This window comes from Dreissena polymorpha, chromosome 10 (genome assembly GCF_020536995.1).
Source record: "Dreissena polymorpha isolate Duluth1 chromosome 10, UMN_Dpol_1.0, whole genome shotgun sequence".
Taxonomy (NCBI): domain Eukaryota; kingdom Metazoa; phylum Mollusca; class Bivalvia; order Myida; family Dreissenidae; genus Dreissena; species Dreissena polymorpha.
Window position 1 is genome coordinate 48,340,691 of NC_068364.1, and position 19,389 is coordinate 48,360,079.

At 40.2% G+C, this 19,389-nt stretch overlaps 2 protein-coding genes across 2 annotated transcripts in view; one reads left to right on the plus strand and one right to left on the minus strand.

Moving 5' to 3' along the window:
* Window positions 1–19,389, plus strand: part of LOC127847526 (filaggrin-2-like) — a 146,195-nt gene that overhangs the window by 125,751 nt on the left and 1,055 nt on the right. The gene's annotated exons all lie outside the window — the stretch shown is intronic.
* LOC127849096 (uncharacterized) overlaps window positions 1–19,389 on the minus strand; it is a 149,895-nt gene that overhangs the window by 94,184 nt on the left and 36,322 nt on the right. The gene's annotated exons all lie outside the window — the stretch shown is intronic.

The following is a 19,389-nucleotide window of genomic DNA, read 5'->3' on the forward strand; positions in this document are numbered from 1 at the left end:
CGCCGGCGCCTACCATTTCAGGAAAAGCTCTGGATTGCTCTACATAGTCTTTACTTTAATTAAAATATTTAATAAGAATATACGAAAAAACTTTAAACTAATGGAATCGGTTCTATGACAGTTTTAAAAATAATGTAAATTACATGTATATCTCAAAAGACAATTTTAAATTGTAAACAAGCAAGATGGTAAATAGTATTATCGTATTACTTTGACGATATCTGTCGTAATATACCGTTGTTTACTTTTTGATTAAATAATAAAGATCATTTTCTAAAATCTCAAAAATAAATAAACAATAAAGCAATAAACGTATTGTGGTTGAAGTATAGAGCATGTTATATGAATTAAATGCCATGACAACATTTCATTATTTTGGCTTCGAGTTGGGGTCTGTCCATTTTAAGATATTTTCTTTGCATTTCATGCATATTTTATTACATTTTTAGCCTGTAATCAGGTGAATATTTCTTTGGATGCCGAATCGAGCAAATCAGTAATTGTTACCTGGAAAAAAATCAAGATGTGGAGTTTAAATCTTCTAGTTTTAAAGTGAAAAAAGGTGAAAAAAAACTGATTAAAAAGATTTGGAAGATGTGTGTAAAACATAATTCTTTATCAAGAAAACTTAAGCTTAAGCTTCAGCTAAATTATTTGTAAACACAAAGGTTTGTCTTTTGTAACGCTGCAGTGTATTAGCGCATTATAATTTTTCATTATCGACCCTTCCAGGAAAACATTTCACTGATTATGATTACAAAGTTACTGCTTGAATTTTAATAACACTTAAAACTCGAACAAAAGAAGTGATGTTTTTCTTCGTTAATTACGGTTTGTCAAATTTAAGCAAAATAAATGGTCTTGCAAAACAAATGCAATCGAGGCGCGAAAGCATTGCCTCATTGGGAGACGATGTTCCAAGCGTGGATTAAAAGTATTACCGGGGTAATTGGTATGTCTGTGACACCACATTTTTCGCATGTGTAGATGCCATTATTAAGATAAGATACCACGTGTCGTATTCAAATAACATGTTAAATTACAATCAAGGCCTTATTCATGCTGTGTTTTATGACGCTTAAAGATGCAGATAAACATTGTTTCTATTAATCACCAAATAACTGATAAACAAAATATTTATTTAAAAAATACGAACTATTATGTAATTATCAAATCCATTAGAGAGACTATTTAAATATATTAAATATAATCGCTTCACTTCATTTAATTGTTCAGGTGCCTATACAAATGGTATCATAAGTTTCTTAAGTTATTTTATAATTTTAGATTTTCGCGACCGGTTGATACAGTTCTATACGACGACGAAGAACACTGTGTCTGTTTCACCACTAAGTGAGGGTCGTGACAAACCCATCTCGGATGTCTTTGTGCAACCGAAATTGAGCCACGTTACTATAGAGAAAGATGGATCTAGAAAGAAAACGGGAAACCCGGTTAACCAATACAAAGCCTTATTTTATATAGACGAAAAGCTAAGTAGCCGTGTATTTGTTCAAGGAGAACCGGGGATGGGGAAAACTACATTCCTCACTAAACTGGCTCTTGACTGGTGTGATGCAGTGTCTGAGCACAATCCTGATCACAGGCCTACATTTAGTGATGTCGAAACATTGAAGGAATTCCGGTTTCTCTTTCAAATATCACTACGAGATGCAAGGGACCAACGGGAGGTTATAGAGATGATTAAAACACAAATTATCGACATGATATACCCTGGTGAAGTAAAACGTGAAGAGACCGTTAAGCTTTTATCACATATCCTAGAACGAGAGACATACATCGTTTCTATGGATGGGCTTAATGAATGGGTTGATCGTTTAAATCGATTTGTTATACCGTTACTTGCACAATGGCATTCAAAGTGTGTGTCCATTATTACATCACGGCCATGGAAAATGGCGGATGAGCGAATCAAAGATTCTGAAATAAAAAAATTAATAGAAGTTGAAGGAATAATTGATACAGAAGAACTAGCAAATAAAATTATAAACAGTCTTCAAACTGGTAATGTGAAGACAACCCCTGAATTCATGAAGTACGTGAACGAACGTCAATTTGGGAATTTGTTGAAGTCACCCTGGCTGCAAACTCTGTTAGTCAATTGTTGGATGAACAAGACGGAATTGAGTGGCTCCTTGTGTGAAATAAATTGTATTTTACTAGACACACTTTTTAAAAATGCACGTGCGAAAAAGGGATATTTTCAAAAAGGAAATTCGTTTCAGTGTTTAACAAATACAAGTTTTATTCAGCGGCAGATCAATATTTTTGATGCAATTGCGAATGTTGCATTTAATTTTACGTTTCCATCGAGTAAATCCCCAGTGTTCACCGAACAGGGAGTATTGAATCACATGTCAAAAAAGCAGTTGAAATTTTGTCTTCATGCTGGTGTTTTTACGAAAAGATACAGCTCCAATATAGCAAGTCAGAATGCACAGTTTTCATTTTTACACGAGACTTTACAGGAATTTATGACTGCCTATCATTTCGCAAATTCCAAGCAGGACCTAATAAAACAGTTTCGAACCGGATCTAAATATAATGTTTTAGAGATGAGCCAGACCATAATTTATCTATGTGGACTCGACTGTAAAAAAGCTAATACTCTTATTAATTGTCTGGTTGACGACGAGTTCATCAAAGCCATAGGCCACGGACTGAGCATGTACATTATGGGATATTATAATCAGGAAAATTTATTAGCATTTCACGGCGATAATCGGACAAGAAGGAACGTTTTAAAATCAAATAATGATAACATTGATTACGACGCACGTTGCTTCGCACTATCAGTCTTGTTCCAGCGCATGATCATTGCTGGATGCATAGAAGCAACTGCCAGCGGTGAAAAGGAAATTTGCTTGAATTGTAGAGACTTCATATTCAATCAGAATCTTTCTGAGTCCGATTCAAATGCGTTAAAACTGCTTTTATTGTACAACTGTGCAGATGTGCGGTCACTTGTTGTAGAAAATAATTGTCTACAAATTAGCGAAATATTGACAGTCATACTCAAATCTAAACATTGTCTTACACGTGTTAAGATAACAATGACACCGGAAATAAGTAAAGCATTACATCATACGAGCATACAGGAGCTGAACTGTATTGGACAATTTGACGTATCATCATGCTCCTATGTTCTGCCGTCCCTGTCTCAATTAACATATTTGAGAATAGAAGACACAAGCTTTTTGCAAGAAATATCTCTTCCTGAAACAATACAAAACATTGTCTTGTCGAAATGCGAATGTTCATCTGAGTGGCTGTGCAGCTTGTTGATCACGCTCTCTTCATTAGATCATCCTGTCAGGTGTGAGCTGTTGGATGTCGTATTGCAGTTAAGTGAAGACATCCGTGGAGACGAAGCGCATACACATATATCGGACTTGCGATCTCAAATACTGTCACATGACCTGTCAAACATTGAGTTATTAGTGGACCATGGCAGTAAGGAACTGTTTGAACTATTACGTAATACAAGTATTGGGATCCTAGACCTGAGGACGGCTTATTGTGCCTCATTAGCATCCGAGATTCTTCACACGCTGAATAAGCTAACTAAGCTTTATTTGTGGGGAACCTATACTGGTCGGTGTGATCTGAGACTGCCTGCGTCATTGCAATGTATTAGTCTTCAGGAAGGCGAACGTTCATCTGAGTGGCTGTGCAGCTTGTTGATCACGCTCTCTTCATTAGATCATCCTGTCGAGTGTAAGCTGTGGGATGTTGTATTGCAGTTAAGTGAAGACATCCGTGGAGACGAAGCGCATACACATATATCGGACTTGCGATCTCAAATACTGTCACATGACCTGTCCAACATTGAGTTATTAGTGAACCATGGCAGTGCGGAACTGTTTGAACTATTACGTGATACTAGTATTGGGATCCTTAACCTCATTACGGATAATAGTGCCTCATTAGCATCCGAGATTCTTCACACGCTGAATAAGCTAACTAAGCTTTATTTGAGGGGAACCTATACGGGTAGATGTGATCTAAGACTGCCTGCGTCGTTGCAGTGTATAAGTCTGCTGAAAGGCGAGTGTTCATCTGAATGGCTGCGCAGCTTGTTGATCACGCTCTCTTCATTAGACCATCCTGTCAAGTGTGAGCTGTGGGATGTTGTATTGCAGTTAAGTGAAGACATCCGTGGAGACGAAGCGCATACACATATATCGGACTTGCGATCTCAAATACTGTCACATGACCTGTCCAACATTGAGTTATTAGTGAACCATGGCAGTGCGGAACTGTTTGAACTATTACGTGATACTAGTATTGGGATCCTTAACCTCATTACGGATAATAGTGCCTCATTAGCATCCGAGATTCTTCACACGCTGAATAAGCTAACTAAGCTTTATGTGAGGGGAACCTATACGGGTAGATGTGATCTAAGACTGCCTGCGTCGTTGCAGTGTATAAGTCTGCCGAAAGGCGAGTGTTCATCTGAATGGCTGCGCAGCTTGTTGATTACGCTCTCTTCATTAGACCATCCTGTCAAGTGTGAGCTGTGGGATGTTGTATTGCAGTTAAGTGAAGACATCCGTGGAGACGATGCGCATACACATATATCGGACTTGCGATCTCAAATACTGTCACATGACCTGTCCAATGTTGATATATTCGTGAAGCATGGCAGTGCGGAACTGTTTGAACTATTACGTGATACTAGTATAGGGATCCTTAACCTCATTACGGATAATTGTGCCTCATTAGCATCCGAGATTCTTCACACGCTGAATAAGCTAACTAAGCTTTATTTGTGGGGAACCTATACTGGTCGGTGTGATCTGAGACTGCCTGCGTCATTGCAATGTATTAGTCTCCAGAAAGGTGAATGTTCATCTGAGTGGCTGTGCAGCTTGTTGATTACGCTCTCTTCATTAGATCATCCTGTCAAGTGTGAGCTGTGGGATGTTGTATTGCAGTTAAGTGAAGACAACCGTGGAGACGAAGCGCATACACATATATCGGACTTGCGATCTCAAATACTGTCACATGACCTGTCAAACATTGAGTTATTAGTGAACCATGGCAGTAAGGAACTGTTTGAACTATTACGTAATACAAGTATTGGGATCCTAGACCTGAGGACGGCTTATTGTGCCTCATTAGCATCCGAGATTCTTCACACGCTGAATAAGCTAACTAAGCTTTATTTGTGGGGAACCTATACTGGTCGGTGTGATCTGAGACTGCCTGCGTCATTGCAATGTATTAGTTTCCAGGAAGGCAAATGTTCATCTGAGTGGCTGTGCAGCTTGTTGATCACGCTTTCTTCATTAGATCATCCTGTCAAGTGTGAGCTGTGGGATGTTGTATTGCAGTTAAGTGAAGACATCCGTGGAGACGAAGCGCATACACATATATCGGACTTGCGATCTCAAATACTGTCACATGACCTGTCCAATGTTGAGATATTCGTGAAACATGGCAGTAAGGAACTGTTTGAACTATTACGTGATACTAGTATTGGGATCCTTAACCACATTACGGATAATAGTGCCTCATTAGCATCCGAGATTCTTCACACGCTGAATAAGCTAACTAAGCTTTATTTGAGGGGAACCTATACGGGTAGATGTGATCTAAGACTGCCTGCGTCGTTACAGTGTATAAGTCTGCAGAAAGGCGAGTGTTCATCTGAATGGCTGCGCAGCTTGTTGATCACGCTCTCTTCATTAGACCATCCTGTCAAGTGTGAGCTGTGGGATGTTGTATTGCAGTTAAGTGAAGACATCCGTGGAGACGAAGCGCATACACATATATCGGACTTTCGATCTCAAATACTGTCACATGACCTGTCCAATGTTGAGATATTCGTGAAACATGGCAGTGCGGAACTGTTTGAACTATTACGTGATACTAGTATAGGGATCCTTAACCTCATTACGGATAATTGTGCCTCATTAGCATCCGAGATTCTTCACACGCTGAATAAGCTAACTAAGCTTTATTTGAGGGGAACCTATACTGGTCGGTGTGATCTGAGACTGCCTGCGTCATTGCAATGTATTAGTCTCCAGAAAGGTGAATGTTCATCTGAGTGGCTGTGCAGCTTGTTGATTACGCTCTCTTCATTAGATCATCCTGTCAAGTGTGAGCTGTGGGATGTTGTATTGCAGTTAAGTGAAGACATCCGTGGAGACGAAGCGCATACACATATATCGGACTTGCGATCTCAAATACTGTCACATGACCTGTCTTATGTTGAGATAATCGTGAAAAATGGCAGTAAGGAACTGTTTGAACTATTACGTGATACTAGTATTGGGATCCTTAACCTCATTTCGGCTAATTGTGCCTCATTAGCATCCGAGATTCTTCACACGCTGAATAAGCTAACTAAGCTTTATTTGTGGGGCACCTATACTGGTCGGTGTGATCTCAAGCTGCCTGCGTCATTGCAGTGTATAAGTCTGCCGGAAGGCGAATGTTCATCTGAGTGGCTGTGCAGCTTGTTGATCACGCTCTCTTCATTAGATCATCCTGTCATGTGTGAGCTGTGGAATGTTGTGTTGCAGTCAAGTGAAGAAGCCCGTGGAGACGAAGCGCATACACATATATCGGACTTGCGATCTCAAATACTGTCACATGACCTGTCAAACATTGAGTTATTAGTGAACCATGGCAGTGCGGAACTGTTTGAACTATTACGTGATACTAGTATTGGGATCCTAGCCCTGAGGACGGCTTATTGTGCCTCATTAGCATCCGAGATTCTTCACACGCTGAATAAGCTAACTAAGCTTTATTTGCGGGGAACCTATACGGGTAGATGTGATCTGAGACTGCCTGCGCCATTGCAGTGTATAATTCTCCAAGAAGGCGAATGTTCATCTGAGTGGCTGTGCAGCTTGTTGATCACGCTCTCTTCATTAGATCATCCTGTCAGGTGTGAGCTGTTGGATGTCGTATTGCAGTTAAGTGAAGACATCCGTGGAGACGAAGCGCATACACATATATCGGACTTGCGATCTCAAATACTGTCACATGACCTGTCAAACATTGAGTTATTAGTGAACCATGGCAGTAAGGAACTGTTTGAACTATTACGTAATACAAGTATTGGGATCCTAGACCTGAGGACGGCTTATTGTGCCTCATTAGCATCCGAGATTCTTCACACGCTGAATAAGCTAACTAAGCTTTATTTGTGGGGCACCTATACTGGTCGGTGTGATCTCAAGCTGCCTGCGTCATTGCAGCGTATAAGTCTGCCGGAAGGCGAATGTTCATCTGAGTGGCTGTGCAGCTTGTTGATCACGCTCTCTTCATTAGATCATCCTGTCGAGTGTGAGCTGTGGGATGTTGTATTGCAGTTAAGTGAAGACATCCGTGGAGACGAAGCGCATACACATATATCGGACTTGCGATCTCAAATACTGTCACATGACCTGTCCAACATTGAGTTATTAATGAACCATGGCAGAGCGGAACTGTTTGAACTATTACGTGATACTAGTATTGGGATCCTAACCCTACAGACGGCTAATTGTGCCTCATTAGCATCCGAGATTCTTCACACGCTGAATAAGCTAACTAAGCTTTATTTGTTGGGAACCTATACTGGTCGGTGTGATCTGAGACTGCCTGCGTCATTGCAATGTATTAGTCTCCAGGAAGGCGAATGTTCATATGAGTGGCTGTGCAGCTTGTTGATCACGCTCTCTTCATTAGATCATCCTGTCAGGTGTGAGCTGTTGGATGTCGTATTGCAGTTAAGTGAAGACATCCGTGGAGACGAAGCGCATACACATATATCGGACTTTCGATCTCAAATACTGTCACATGACCTGTCCAATGTTGAGATATTAGTGATAAATAACAGTGAGGAACTGTTTGAACTATTACGTGATACAAGTATTGGGATCGTTAGCCTGAATCAGTGATGATGGCTAATTGTGCCTCATTAGCATCCGAGATTCTTCACACGCTGAATTAGCTAACTAAGCTTTATATGTTGGGAACTTATACTGGTCGGTGTGATCTCAAGCTGCCTTTGTCATTGCAGTGTTTTAGTCTCCAGAAAGGCGAATGTTCATCTGAGTGGCTGTGCAGCTTGTTGATCACGCTCTCTTCATTAGATCATTCTGTCAAGTTTGAGCTGTGTGATGCATTGCAAAATGACCTGTCCAATATTGAGATATTAGTGAAAAATGGCTGTCAGGAACTGTTTGAACTATTACTTGACACAATTATAGGGAGTCTGATCGTTATCGCTGTTGATAGTTGTACATTGGAAGCTGTTATGAAAACAAAGTTGCGTATGTTGAAGAAGATTAATTTACTTGGAACTTATTTGGCACGATTTGAATATGACATACCACAACCCGTTGAGTTTATGAATTTACACGAGGGCACGTGTTAATTGGAATGGTGTCTTAATCAAACTGTCTACAATCAAACATCATGTGCGCTTGGACGTAGAGAAATGCTTCGTGATATCGAGTAATGAAACCTATTCATCAAGTTCAAACGATTACGTAATGCAATCGGAATGTTCAAAAAATGTTGAACTGATGTTTATGATAGTTCGAATACAAATGTGTCTGATATACAGACACAAATGGTGTCATGCGACATGTCAAACATTGAACTACGCGTCTTAACATTCCATAAAGAGCAGTTTGAAATGTTGCGTAGAACAAGTATAAGAAGCTTGCAGCTTCAGGCTTTTGACGATGTTTCACTGACATTTTTGACACAAAACACATTACCCGCGTTTAAAGAAATTCGTTTACAAGGGACTTACTTGATCGATTTCAATCACAAGTTACCACCGACCCTTCAATTAATTATTTTAGAAAAAGGATCCTGTTTGTCAGATTGGCTGTCGAATTTGTTGATACAACTTACAATGCTAGGTCATGCAGTGCGCGTCTACTTACTTGAATACCTCGTTCAACAGATGCGAGAGGCGATAGTAAAATACCCCGATCCGCTAATGCGGGGTGCAGATTTGTCAAGTGTTAAGTTGGAAGTATTTAAGGATTGTCCTGGGTTGTATGAAACAATAACTACAATGCATATAACCAGCATGAGCATGACGAAAATAGAACAAGCGGACCTGTTGTCACAGACACTGCCCCTTCTCACCCACTTGCAGCAGCTATGCGTTTGATTGAACAAGTATGATATGGAGATGAAACTGCCAGAATGTATTAAGTATGTGTTTATAATTTATAAAGCAATGACCCCATCATCACTACAACATTTCGGACAGAATATGTCTACTACCAAACATAGTGTACACTGTAAACCGTTGTTCCATATGGAGGAGAATGATGATGAACATTCGAGAATCAAGCAAGACTTTTGTGAATTAAAATCAGTTAATGTCGAACAGTTTGAAGTTGTGAACAAAAAGGGTACTGCTCGTAGAGCTGCTGCTCTTACACTTTCTGTTACTGCTGATGATGGCGATGACGATTATGACAAACATTTACTCCGACGAGAGGGGGAATACGTTGATACGAAGCCGTGGATTCACTATTGTAAAATTTGTCTGAAGATATTGTACACAAATACCTGTGGAGAAAGTTCTGAAACTCGCGCGTTTTGAAAGTAGTGTTATTTTATCGCATGTTACTTTAAAACGGACACAAAGATACGAACTTGAATACTGTTAAAAAGTCTGTATGTTTGTTCTTGTTTTTCCTTATCGTACATTTAATATCATTTAACAGAAGTTTGTTTTGTGAAAATTAATGAATTTGAGCAAAGACACATTTGAGAAATATACTTTTCCGCACTATTATACAAATTGTATTTAAAGAAATTCACTTCTTGAAAGAATCAATATTTTTAATGATTATATATAAGTGCCTAATGAGTGTATACGAAACCAAATCATAAAACTTTAACATGACACAAAATAAAGTAAATTTACCAACAATATAAAATCCTTGATAAAAATGTGTCATTTACTTAGAAGACGTGTTTGTGCATCGTGCTTTAAACCATGGTCATCAACCCGGACAAAAAATTAAGGAGCCAAGGTGTCAAACCATGGTTAGCATTTGTCTAATCAAGTCATCAGCCCAAAGAATGGTCGTCAACGTTGGCCACTAAGCTATGGTCATTTATCGGGTTACCACGTCGAAAGCGCAAACCACGGACGATAACGTGGGTTACCAAGTCAACAGTGAAATACATGGTCATCTCGCGGGTAAACAAGTTAGGAGCTTGAAACATGCACCAGACGCGGAATTGCCAAGTAATCGGCGCACAGACACTATTTACCTAGTGAGCAGCGCAAACTAAAGTAGAAATTGCGGGTAACCAAGTCAGAAGCGCAAAACAATGGTAGTAATAGCTGTTAATACCGTCAACACCTCAAACAATGGTCATCATCTCGGGTTATACCCTCAGCCGCGCTCATCATGGTCGTCATTTAGGGTTATATCTTCAGCAGCTCATACACTGGTCATCATCGAGGGTTATACCGTCAGTAGTAAACACACTGATCATCATCGTGGGTTATGCAGTCAGCAGCGCGCACAGTGGTCATCATCGTGGTTTATACTGTCAATGGCGCACACCGTGGTCGTCATCTCGGGTTATAACGTTAGCAGCTCACACACTGGTCGTCATCTCGGGTTATAACGTTAGCAGCGCACACACTGGTCATCATCGTTTGTGATACCGTCGGAAGATGATGGCCATCATCTCGGTTTATGACGTCAGCAGCGCACACCATGGTCATCATCGCGGGTTATAGTCAGCAGCACACACACTGGTCATCATCGTGGGGTATACCGTCAGCAGCGCACACACTGGTCATCATTGTGGGTTATACCGTCAGCAGCGCACACACTGGTCATCATCGTGGTTTATACCGTCAGCAGCACACACACTGGTCATCATCGTGGGCTATACCGTCAGCAGCGCACACACTGGTCATCATCGTGGTTTATACCGTCAGCAGCACACACACTGGTCATCATCGTGGGGTATACCGTCAACAGCGCACACACTGGTCATCATTGTGGGTTACACCGTAAGCAGCGCACGCAATGGTCGTCATCTCGGGTTATACCGGCAGCAGCGCATACCATGGTTGTCATCGTGCGTTATACCCTCAGCAGCTCACACACTGGTCATCATCGTGGGTTATACAGTCAGCAACGCAAACCATGGTTGTCATCTCGGGTTATACCGTCAGCAGCGCAAAGAATGGTCGTCATCTCAGGTTATACCGTCAGCAGCGCACACACTGGTCATCATCGAGGGTTATACAGTCAGCACCGCACTCACTGGTCATCATCGTGGGTTAAACCGTCAGCAGCGCACACACTGGTCATCATTGTGGGTTAAACCGTCAGCCGTGCACACCATGGTCATCATCGTGGGTTATACAGTCAGCAGCGCACACACTGGTCATCATCGTGGGGTATACCGTCAGCAGCGCACACACTGGTCATCATCGTGGGTTATACCGTCAGCACCGCACACACTGGTCATCATCGTGAGTTATACCGTCAGCAGCACACACCATGGTCATCATCGTGGGTTATACCGTCAGCAGCGCACACACTGGTCATCATCGTGGGTTATAATGTCAGCAGCGCACACCATGGTCATCATCGTGGGTTATACCGTCAGCAGCGCACGCACTGGTCATCATCGTGGGTTATACAGTCAGCAGCGCACACACTGGTCATCATCGTGAGTTATACAGTCAGCAGCGCACACACTGGTCATCATCGTGAGTTATACAGTCAGCAGCGCACACACTGGTCATCATCGTGGGTTATACCGTCAGCCGTGCACACCATGGTCGTCATCGTGGGTTATACCGTCAGCAGCGCACACACTGGTCATCATCGTGGGTTAAACCGTCAGCAGCGCACACACTGGTCATCATCGCGGGTTATACCGTCAGCAGCGCACACACTGGTCATCATCGAGGGTTATAATGTCAGCAGCGCACACACTGGACATCATCGTGGGTTATACCGTCAGCAGCGCACTTACTGGTCACCATCGTGGGTTATACCGTCAGCAGCGCAAACACTGGTCATCATCGTGGGTTATACCGTCAGCAGCGCACGCACTGGTCATCATCGTGGGTTATACCGTCAGCAGCGCACTAAATGGTCATCATCGTGGGTTATACCGTCAGCAGCGCACACACTGGTCATCATCGTGGGTTATACAGTCAGCAGCACACACACTGGTCATCATCGTGAGTTATACAGTCAGCAGCGCACACACTGGTCATCATCGTGGGTTATACAGTCAGCACCGCACACCATGGTCGTCATCTCGGGTTAAACCGTCAGCAGCGCACACACTGGTCATCATTGTGGGTTATACCGTCAGCAGCACACACACTGGTCATCATCGTGGGTTATACAGTCAGCACCGCACACCATGGTCGTCATCTCGGGTTATACCGTCAGAATACCGTCAGCAGCGCACACACTGGTCATCATCGTGGGTTATACAGTCAGCGACGCACAACATGGTCGTCATTGCGAGATATACCGGCAGCAGAGCACACCACGGTCGTCATCGCGAGTAATTCTGACAGCATCTCACACATTGTTAATCCTCGTGGGAAATACCGTCAGTAGCTCACACCATGGTCGTCATTGCGAGATTTACCGGCGGCAGCGCACACTCTGTTCATCATCGTTGGTTATACCGGCAGCAGCGAACACCATGGTCATCATCGCGGGTTATACCGTCAGCAGCGCACACACTGGTCATCATCGTGGGTTAAACCGTCAGTAGCACACACACTGGTCATCATAACGGGTTATACCGTCAGTAGCGCACACACTGGTCATCATCGTGGTTTATACCGTTAGCAGTGCACACCATGGTCGTCATCTCGAGTTATACCGTCAGCCGTGCACACAATGGTCGTCATCGTGGGTTATACCGTCAGCAGCGCACACACTGGTCATCATCGCGGGTTATACCGTCAGCAGCGCACACACTGGTCATCATCGCGGGTTAAACCGTCAGCAGCGCACACACTGGTCATCATCGTGGGTTATACCGTCAGCAGCGCACACCATGGCCATCATCGTGGATTATACCGTCAGCAGCGAACACCATGGTCATCAGCGTGGGCTTTACCGTCAGCAGCGCACACACTGGTCATCATCGTGAGTTATACCGTCAGCAGCACACACACTGGTCATCATCGTGGGTTATACCGTCAGCAGCGCACACCATGGTCGTCATCTCGGGTTATACCGTCAGCCGTGCACACCATGGTCGTCATCGTGGGTTATACCATCAGCAGCGCACACACTGGTCATCATCGTGAGTTATACCGTCAGCAGCGCACACCATTGTCATCATCGTGGGTTATACCGTCAGCAGCGCACACACTGGTCATCATCGTGAGTTATACCGTCAGCAGCGCACACCATGGTCATCATCGTGGGTTATACCGTCAGCAGCGCACACACTGGTCATCATCGGGGGTTATAATGTCAGCAGCGCACACCATGGCCATCATCGTGGGTTATACCGTCAGCAGCGCACACCATGGTCATCATCGTGGGTTATACAGTCAGCAGCGCACACACTGGTCATCATCGTGAGTTATACCGTCAGCAGCGCGCACCATGGTCGTCATTGCGGGTTATACCGTCAACAGCACGCACACTGGTCATCATCGTGGGTTATACCGTCAGCAGCGCACACCATGGTCGTCATTGCGGATTATACCGTCCGCAGCGCACACAATGGTCATCATCGTGGGCTATACCGTCAGCAGCGCACACCATGGTCATCATCGCGGGTTATACCGTCAGCAGCACACACACTGGTCATCATCGTGGGTTATACCGTCAGCAGCGCACACACTGGTCATCATCGTGGGTTATACAGTCAGCACCGCACACCATGGTCGTCATCTCGGGTTAAACCGTCAGCAACGCACACACTGGTCATCATCGAGGGTTATAATGTCCGCAGCGCACACCATGGTCGTAATTGCGGTATATACCGTCAGCAGTGCACACACTGGATATTATCACGGGTTATACCGTCAGTATTGCTCACAGTTGTCATCATCGCGGTATATACCGTCAACAGCTCACACAGTGGTCATCATCGCTAGTTATACCGTCAGTATCGCACACAGTGGTCGTCATCGCGGGTAAAACCGTTAGCAGCGTAAACAGTTGTCGTCATCGCGGTTTATACCGTCAGCAGCGCAAACAGTTGTCGTCATCGCGGTATATACCGTCAGCAGCTCAAACAATTGTCGTCATCGCGGTGTTATCCGTCGTCAGCTCATACAATGATCGTCAATGCGGGATATACCGTCAGCAGCGCACACCATTATTGTCATCGCGGGTTATACCGTTATCAGCACAAACCATTTTCGTCATCGCAGGTTATACGGTCAGAAGCGCACTCCATTTTCGTCATCGCAGGTAATACAAATGCAACGCTCACCATGATCACCATCTCGGGTTATAACGTAAGAAGTGCCCAGCATGATCGTCATTGCCTTCGCAAGTAAGGTCCACGTCGCGGTTGCAAAGTCAATAACAACAATCATGGTCATCAAAGCGATGTTACCAAGTCAGCGCCGCTCGAATGCTCAAAGGTATTTGTAACATTTAAATTGATATATTTGCATATATATTTTAACGTGATTGCTTTTATTGTCCAGTGTCAGATGTGACGTAATGTAACAAAGAGTTTATGAACCCAAATTGTTTTATTAATCAATTTTTTTTAAACATTTCTTCACTGCTTAAACTGTTTGAATAGTGATAAACACAATATAACAATATTCATTGTTTTATTACCTTTCGCACTGGTCACATTCTGTGGATTTTTGTATTTAACTAAAACTATGTAAATGCAAACTAGTATGGACCTTCTGAGGCAACAGCTGAACAACTGTTTTGTCCGATTCCAAGCTTACACTCTTATTTTCATAAAATAACATGTTTTTGGACTTTTATGATGTAACGACGTAATATGTTACCAATAAATCCAGCCAAGCGATGAATGCTTATAATGTAGACAATACTATACTTTCAATAAATTTGGATCTGCTACAAACCAACAAACTATGATTTTAAATATTTAATTAAACATAAAAATATGATTTGGTTTTGAGACTAATGCACAATTGTTCAAAATTCAAATTATAAACTACAGTCAGAATGCAATCACGTTCCCTATTCAACATATATTTAACTAGAAGAAAGAAATCTAAGATCTTACCGCTGACTTTTAAAGTTTATTCAAATGCATAACCGATTCAAATGGAATTTTGAGTTTTAATCAATATATGTACGACGTTATTTAAATCAGCGAACAGAATCAAATCGAGTAAAGGGCCAAACATATCTTAAGCATGGCAAAAATCTAAACAGAAACAGTATTAGGTTTTAAATAATGTATGGACATGTATGAAACAGTTTTAAAATGTGTTATTTATGTTTGCAATTCGAATAACATTAATATGATATTTGCACGTTTTCTTTTTAGCTGCAAGAACGTGTGTCATTGAGCCCGCAGTTTATAAGAATACAAAGAGCATGAACGACAACTCTGCAGTTAGATTGTAAGGGAAGCCAATAATGCTAGTCTCAACCTTGTGTTAGTTTTTATGTCATTTAGAAATAAATCATGTAATTTTTGTTTCAATAAACCCAATTTGTATCGAATTTAAAATAAAAATACAAATGTAAAATGTAATATTAAACCGGCTTTAAAACAAACTATAAAGTAAAAGTATATAACAAAACATGTTTGTTCCGGTAAACTTACAGTTTTCGTTTACTCGTGATCAACGTTTAAAATGAATGATACATATATATATATTTGTTTTAAAAGCCTTCTAGTTTACAATCGAAATATCGCCTCTTTTATTGTTTTTTTTCTTTTTATTTGAGCAGGTGCTCCGCTATGGTCTCAAGAGTGCAATTAATAAGAAGTTTCAAGGGACCCTGATTGAAGATTAAATACCGCACCAAGAATAAGGATCACCGCACGTTTTACTGCACTGTCCGACACGTTCTAGTCGGTATGGTAACGTGGTATCCCGGCGATGAAGAAGAAACCCAGCACTGCTTTACATACTAGTGAACGTTTATAGAGCAGGTAATCCATGTCTAGATGGTTTCTTCCTGTTTCCGATGACTGGAGTCAGTGACAATACTTTCTCTTTATGGAGCATTCATTGAACTTGCAAATTTTTATTTTAGTTTTGTCTGGATTTAATTGACGCTTGATTATGTGCCGTCATTATTTACGTAAAGTACGATGTTTTACACTGTGAATTAGTAATGTTGATAAATACTTTGGTAGTTGATTTATTACCCGATAACATTTGACAAACGTTTATGTATACATTGTTTTTACTCACGTCATTTTGATAAATGTAAATAAAAGGTTTTATGTAGACTTCACCGCTATTGAATTGTGTAAAAAGAAGGTTGTATGTAGACTTCACCACTATTGAATCGTATAAATAGAAGGTTTTATGTAGACTTGAACACTATTGAATCGTGTAAATAGAAGGTTTTATGTAGACTTCACCACTATTGAATCATGTAAATAGAAGGTTGTATGTAAACTTAACCTCTATTGAATCGTGTGAAAAGAAGGTTTTATGTAGACTTCACCGCTATTGAATCGTGTAAATAGAAGGTTGTGTGTAGACTTCACCACTATTGAATCGTGTAAATAGAAGGTTGTATGTAGACTAAACCTCTATTGAATCGTGTAAATAGAAGTTTGTGTGTAGACTTTACCACTATTGAATCGTGTAAATAGAAGGTTGTATGTAGACTTCACCACTTTTGAATCGTGTAAATAGAAGGTTGTATGTTAGACTTCACCGCTATTGAATCGTGTTAATAGAAGGTTGTATGTAGACTTCACCGCTATTGAATCGTGTAAATAGAAGGTTTATGTAGACTTCACCACTATTGAATCGTGTAAATAGAAGGTTTTATGTAGACTTCACCACTATTGAATCGCGTAAATAGAAGGGTTAGGTAGACTTCACCGCTATTGAATCGTTGTTTTACATGGACTAGGTAGACTTCACCGCTGTTAAATCGTTGTTTTACATGGACTACGTAGCATTGTTTTTAAATTTCCAAAATAATTTCTATCTGTAAATATAAAGGTGTAAGTGGCAGTATGTTTTCACTGTGTAAGTCATTTCGAATAACCAAAGTGTAAATGCCTTATTCACATTACGTTTTCACGTTCATATATTTCGTTTTATCTTCATATTCCCATTAAATTGTACCTATGTTTCAAATTGAAGAGATCCCGCAACGCAATGTACATAATGATGCACGTGCATAGTGGTATAGCTGCATTTGTAAATAATTTGTTTGCACATGTATATTTGTATTTTTTATTGATTTACAGCGGTAAAGGCAAAACGTGTTTTAATTACCATGTTGCCATCATGGTTATGGTTTTGATTTTATATACTGAGATGTTACTTCGGGCATTGCTGTAAATTACATAATATTATTTCATTCTATTTCTTCATTTCGGATGATCGTGTAATTACCTTGTACAAATATTAAATAACATGCTGATGGAATGTAAATGCATTTATACATAAATGTTGTTGTAAATACATATTTTTTATAACCTGTATGCAATTATATTAATTTACATTTAATTACATTACATTTAATTACATCGTTACTCTTGTAAGTTGATTTATTCAAACATAAGGATCGATTCAAGTTTGTAGAAAAGGTTCTGAATACTGTAAAATACTATTTGCTCCGATTAATGCAATTAAGAATATATTAAATTATGTAGAAACGGTTCTAATTATCATATTATTTTTACGCAATACATTATATAACTCTGACAAAACTTTACTTTTAGTATATGTTTTGGTTACGAGTAACAATCATGCATTATATTAATTACAATTATTTTATGGTTCCTGCGTATTTGAAGCTCAATTGGTATTGGTAAAGTATTTTAGTTTTGATTTTTAAATTTGTAAAAACTTCATTATTTTTCAAAATTGTTCACGTGTTTTGTTTTATGTTTCAATTCGTTGATAGATAACCTTCATAGATGAAGGTTAAACGCTACTTGCAAAGTATAACTTGTCTCCCAAATACAATAAACGTTAATGCATTATTTATTTTGTTTTACATATGTTGTTTGTGTTAATATAATTGCAGTATTACTGGATTGTAAATTATTTGCAATGTGAGAGTTGACCAGCCACAATATTCTGTTCTAATGATGCTGATACCTGCACAGCTTCTATTGACCGAAAATACAAAATACACGGATAGCTTTATTGTAAGCTTGCCAATTTGAACGAAGCTCTGCAAGTAATTATGCAGTTCGCGTTTTAATTGTATCATGTGTTTGTCCTTTCATTATAGAATGGAACTTATTTTATTTCTATTTATGATTAACATTTTAAATATTGTTTCAGAGAATTGTACATTGTCCAGTGCGCCATTTTGATTTATTGATCGAAAGTTAAACTGACGTTTTAATTGCACGTGTGTGCATATGAAACTTAATTGTTTGTTTTTTATTTTACGACATTCTGTTAATTTTTAAATATGATGTATCAATATTTTTTTTAATTTCAATGAACATTGATTGTTGAATTTATTGAATGTTGAATACACGCTATCAATGTATTGAATGTGGAATTGTTAATTTAACATTTGACGAGTCATCGAACGATTTGTTATACTTCCAATTGTCGTATGCTGCAAAGATAAATAAAAAAAAGTGAATATTTTGGTATATATGAGAAATATTCATCTATGTTTGCGGAATTAATATCTAATAACTGTGTAAAACCTTGAAAAACTAAGTTCGAAATGTGCATTTTTAATAATTTACTTCTATACGAATGTACAGGTACATACACATTTCCGAATTTTACAATGTGGTATAAAAATCCGTAGTTAACGGTTAGCAAATCTGACAATAGTACGTCTTTGTGCTTCGTATATTCTAACACGATTATTTTACAATAAGTATGGGCGGTATCCAATGTTTTGTAAAAAGTACTGAAGAATCCCTTGAAATTGAACAGTGAAATGCAAGTGCTAAAACGCGCCCGATCACATCGTTACAAACTTACCGCTTCTGTGCAACGTTATGTAACAAAAGCATTATATGCTGTGAAAAAAATCGTAATTAATATGTATAACACTTGTAAAACTAAGTGAAGTTTATGTTAACCTTGTTTGTTTTATGTTGCATCATCTATAGCATCGATATGAGGTCGCCATGGCGTAGAGTGGATGGTGTCCGCCTAGCGGGCAGGAGGTCACGGGTTAGATCCCCACTTTGGAACCGTTCTTAAGATCTCCCCCAAAAATACCAAGTACTGGTTCTACACAGGAA